Source organism: Erithacus rubecula (genome assembly GCF_903797595.1).
Source record: "Erithacus rubecula genome assembly, chromosome: 3".
NCBI classification, from domain to species: domain Eukaryota; kingdom Metazoa; phylum Chordata; class Aves; order Passeriformes; family Muscicapidae; genus Erithacus; species Erithacus rubecula.
The window spans coordinates 74,506,811-74,512,810 of record NC_136689.1 but is presented as its reverse complement, the minus strand read 5'-3'; positions in this window follow the sequence as shown (position 1 = coordinate 74,512,810).

Below are 6,000 nucleotides of genomic sequence, written 5' to 3'. Positions count from 1 at the left end.
GGCTAAATGCAGTTCTTCCCTCTACATGTCTCTAGCAAGTTTCCTGAAGGTGTGTAAAGCTCTGTAGGTTACACAAAACCATCTTTTTTTATTTACTGTTTGTAAATTAAGGACACAATGCATGCATCAGTTCTTTTCAATAAGGTTGCCTGCTAACTGCTTAAATTATAATGTGTGGAAGATGAGAGCATGTATAAAAGAGACTATGCTTTTTGGTCTATTACAGTGGAGGGCCAAATAATGCAGTGTGATTCATATAGCTGAACTCTGTATAAGTTAGACCTTGCTCATTGTTAGGGCAGTTATACAATAGATTGCTTATCCAGCTTTAATTGCAACCAAATGTAACATCAGCTCTCAGAAAGTTATCACCCACATCTATTTTTACAGATGTGAAGGATGAGTATGAAAAATAAGTCAGAAATAGAACAATGTGTGAGAGAAAAACAACGGGGTGTTATTCCTGAGATGGCTTGTATCCAGCAAGAGTACATACTTGCAAGTTATTCTTAAAACTGTATGATGCTATTTAGAAAATTTAAATATAGATGTACATTACATTAACTATTAGGAAAACAGTAAAGATTAAGATAATGCAGAATCTACTATACTAAAACTCAGTGTATTATATTAGTCCCATAAAGTTATTTATAAGCTCATGAAATTCTCAGGCTGAAAATGTCTTATTAGAAAACTAGAGGCCAGGTTTCACATTATGGAAGCAAATAGAAAAAATGTCAATTGACTTTGAGAGCATTTGGATGAATATTTCAAAATACTTCTTTGAAGCTCCAGAAGTTCAACTTTTTTGAATGACACTAGCATTAGGGTTAATATATTTTGTTTCAGAGGAAGGGGCTATTTTTGGATTAGCCTTGAAAAACATCAATCTTTATGATGTCTTACAGCTGAGCATACCTCAATGTTTTTAATTATATTCAGAATTAATATTTTCAAAACTCAGATTCTGTTTTGGTCTTTTGATGTAAGCTTGATTATTGATTATCAAATGGGTAGGTTAAGAAACCTTTCTGATAATGTTCATCCTCAATTCTTAGCTAAATATCATTGTCTAAACATGCTGTTTAATATTCCGTTGATCCATTTGAAACAAAAGAGGGAGTTACATTTACAAAAAAATTCAGGATTTATTGTATTTTTGAATAGACATTAATATTTCATATCTCAAGGTAGTCCTAGTGGTGAAAATAAGTATAATAATGATTCACTCTACTATTTGCAATGTCAGTTCCATTTTCAGTGATGCAGAAAGTAGAGGAAAAGGAAAAAGAAGAGCTCTGTAACTGCATATTTTTACTTTTGTCATGCAATGCAGTAATATTACATGAAGTAAGATTGCCATTGCTTCCTTAATATAATTCACCCTACCTTTCACTTGTACTTCCAGAAAATCAGTTTTGCTAAGTTATGTAACACATAATAAATGCTAGGCTTTTTACACAAGTAGAAAGGATAGTGATTGTCTCAGAGAATTTGCTTCCTACTGTGTTTATTTCCACTGAAGCTAAAACAAAATTGATTGGAAAAAATAGAAGCTGGGATAATAGAAGAAAGGAAAGGAAACATGAATACCAAGGAAAAAAACACAGAAGCAGTGCCCTTTTTGCAGTTTCTGCTCCTACTAAATACTGTTCTGAGGCTTCACCTTGTTGGTGTTTCATTCAATACCACTGGGCAAGTTACATCTCTCACAGCAGCATTTGGGTGCTGTGCAGCATTATATATACTTATATCTTCAGAAGGCTTTCTCACCACCTTACAGATGTTTCAAAAAAACAGCTGGTAATGACATAAAAAATTTGAAGCAATTTTGCCATTGAGAGTGGTTGTTCTCATCATTTAGGGTCAGGGGAACCAGGAGGGAAATATATTTTCAGAGGGCTACCCAGTTATCTTCTACACAGAGTAAAGAGAGTGAGGTGGATGAAGGAAGGGCAGACACAGACAAGATGTTGGCAGAAGGTTATACAGTAATGGTCCACTCCTTCTATTATCTCCTACTGCCCACATGGGTATCTGAAGATACATGGGTAACTGAAGATTCCTGAATTTTGGCATTGATAGTGAAAATAGAGTAAGGGCACACCCTTGTTTTAAGTCAGAGAAAAATTTGTGTAAAATATTAGTTCTCAATCGGTTGAATGATTATTGAAACAATAATTATGGAAGATACCTGGATTTCTAATGAGGCAAATTTCTGAGGGTAATTTGAACTGGGAGCTTTTGGGAGTGAGGTAGTGTCCCTCCTGTTGGGGGCAGAAGTGGAAAATAATGTTTGCCTGAAATATATTTAACTTAATTCCTATGATTTAGGCTAGAAAAGAAAAATGCAATTACATCAATTATAAAGCTCAGGAAATCTAGAAAAGCAAAATATCTCTCTCCAATTTTTCATCTCTTTATGAACTGTTATTGTGTTAGGAAGAGATACCACACAATAATCCACAAAGAAATAGCAGTTTCATTTCTCTCTTCCAAATTCTTCTCTCTTTGGAAACAGAAGTTATTTCTGAACAACAACATACACTCTGTGATCTTAATAACATATGCTTCTGTGCTAGCATGATATTATGAAAATTGCTTTCAGTTTCAGTAGGAACTGCAATCCTGCAGCACCTCTATAAATCTGTTTGTTTTTTAACCTTAAAAGGAGAAACAAAGTGCCCACTTCTGAGTTATTGCAAATCAAATATATAGAAGTGAATGAATTAAAAAATAATATTCTTTAAAGAAAAAAATGCTGCAAAACCCCCAATCGAATTCACTTAGTTTTCACTGTACAAGAATAGTAACATGGATTAAAAACTCTGCTGTGAGGGAGGTTCGCATTCAGAATTGACAGACCTCCTTTTAATCCCCCAGTCATAGAGTATCATGAGAGGAAGAAAATGACTAATACTTTAATTTTAGAGAGAAGGCAAAGACTATGGTGGCCAATCTATTTTCAGTGGAGAAAGATATTCATGATGCAGTCATGTTAGAATATCATTCAGGATACAAAGGTTATGATTTAAGTTGTCAGCAGAAACATATGCTCCCAGGAAAGGTAAGGAGAAAACATGTTAGAAGCCTGAGGCTGACCCTATGAGTACAGCTTCCCTTCCCCCAACACTCTTCAACTTCATCCAAGAAAGAAGCAACTAAAGAAACTAAACCAGTTATCTGGGGTAGCAGCATTTTCATCATCCTTGCCTGCCACTGTATAATTCATACTCTTCTTCCAGAAATATCCTAAAGTATCAGGAATACCCATCAAAAAGTCTCCTGAAATACCTATAGAATTTCTGGGAAATGTCTTTAAATTTTGTGATACTGTCATTCAGTGAAAAAAATGGTTGTGCTATGCAGAACCAATCAAATAGAAATAATTTGTTAATTTACTCTGCCTTCATCTGTCTATGGAGTTATTTCAGATAATTCAGACACTTTTTGAAATAAAAAGCTTAAAAATAATCAGCCAAGCTATGGATCAATTCCAGTCTAAGATTCCCATAGACCAGTCACACAATAAGGTTTCAGTACCTTAATTGTTGCTTAGAACAGGGCATATTGCCCTAAAAGGTACAGAAAATGTCTGCCCCAGTCACTCATACACTTAATTACTAGTTCAGCAAATACCCAGGCCTCAGAAATCAAAAGAAATGGTTCAGTTGCTCGAAATCCCAAAACTAAATCAACTTGTAACAGCCCATATTGTGTCTTGGTCTAAAATTGTAATGATTTCACCTCCAGAGACAAAAGTAATGTTGAAAAAAAGAGTAATTACTTAAGATTAAAACGATTAATATTTGCAGTAGCCAGGAGTGTGTATGGCCATGACCCTGAGGTTATTCTATACTTCCTCACCTCATTTGATGATGATAGGGGAAAGGATCTCCTTCTGCATCATAGAGTATTGTGGAGTGAGTGGTTGGGGACTGCTATATGACTAATTTGCCTCTTCCTTGTACCCTCTATCATTCATATTGCTACCAGTAATGTTCATTTTCTTATCTCTTGTACTTATATATTACTCTTAATTACTCCTTATGCAGTAAATCCTTCTTACCACAAGCTGTGATCTTTTCTTTCATGAGGTTAGCTTAACATTAAATCCGTACACATACCTATAGAACCTTCAGTTATACCTTTAGATTTCATTGTATTCATATCTTAAGAATTATTATTTCAGACTTTTCTAGTATTTCCCAAAAGACCTTTCATAAATCCATCTGATTGCAAATATATAGGGTTTCATCATTGTCTGTTCTTAGGTGATCATTTACCTTTGACTAATAACCTTGTGGGACTGCTATTGATCTGAAAAAACAAGTTCCAGTCCGACATGTTCCTCCCCTTGGGGTGGCACACAGAAGACTTAGTCATAAAAGAGTGATCCTTGTTTCCACCTCCCAAATGAAAATAGCACAAGCCCTTTTCCAGTAGGTTGCCTCACTGCAGAGTCCCCAAGTTGTTAAAGATCATCTGCTTGACTAGGCTCTGAAACACAAGTATTCACACAGTCAATACTCTGCCCTCCAAAAGTTGCAGCTACCCACAGTCTTTTTCAATGTTCCAGCCTGAGTCATCTCACATCTTGTCCTGCAAGGGTTTTTAGATGCTTTTGGGAACATTAGAGGAGAAGTCAGGGTTTAATTTGTGTATGCACAACAAATCTGACCTCAGATTCTGCTTTATGCAAGAACATGCCTAGAAGAACAAGCTCATCAGATGTTGCTTAATATAATAGTTTCATTTCAGATATTTCATTGTCGATTTATGGTCTAGCTCAACTACTGAGATTTCTGTATTGCTGAATGCATTAATGGCTAACAAACTCCCTCCCGTTTCATACCACCATTTTTACACATGTTTAGAGATACAAAAGTTTTCTTCATAGAAACTAGGTTAGAAGTTTATCCAGCCACAAGAAACTTCCTTTTAGATTTTTCCTCCCTTTACAATGAAATATTAAACATATTCTCACTGCTTCCCACCTGTTCATATTAATGCATGTAGCAATACCATGAGCTTCAGTCTTTGGTTTCAAAACAGAGACACTAAATAAATGTCTTGAATTGACTCACAATCCCCTCTCAGATTAAAGCTACATTGTTTTCAACATCTGCATAAAAAGCAGTGAAAATCAAATAGTTTGTTCTCTGAGCTTCAAAGTTATAACAACACTTCAGTACAAAACATCAATCCCTTTTACTAGGGCTCCAACAGACTGTTGAAAATATCAGTTATGATTCCTGTTCAATGCAAAATTGGTCATGACTCAGTGACCTTTTAAAAGAACCCAGAATCAAATGCAATCCCATTTATATATTGTCATCAAAACCAATGGCAAATTTCAACTTTGCAAGGCTTAAACATAGAACAAAAAGAGCTCTTTTCTTTAGGGGATTGTTTTGCCTGTAAGCCTGTGATTATATTCCAGTCAAAGCAGAACTCTCAGTCTACAAATTCATGTAGATAAAAATTGAATAAGGATTTGCATGGACTCTTCTGATGTTAGGCTGCAGGATTTTGCATATCAGGTTCACAGGGTGCCACAGTGTGACTCATCAGGATTATGTGAAGACAACAGGCTTCCTCAGCTGCTGCAGCCGCTCTTTAGAAGTGACAGCCTGACTGAGTCATGCAGCTACTGAAACCACAGCCTGCTTGAAGGAGGGACCTGATACTTGCTAGCAAATAGCTACCAGACAGGGTGAGTTGTTTGGGTGTTTTTGTTATGCTTTTGTGGAGAGCACTGCCTCCTTACATAAGCCTAAAATACTCTACTGCTTTCCTTTCTTTGGGGCTTTTGACAGATGAGGCCCTTTGTCAAACCAGGAAGTCATCTGGAAGTCAAACAAAAACCCATTTTGAACTTTTCTACCTAGACTAATAGCCGAACCTAAAATACTACTTTGAACTTAAACCATCTAGTCATGTAGTACCTTCTACATGAAGAAAAGTCCCTTGTCTGAAGGTAAGAATAATTAACTTTGA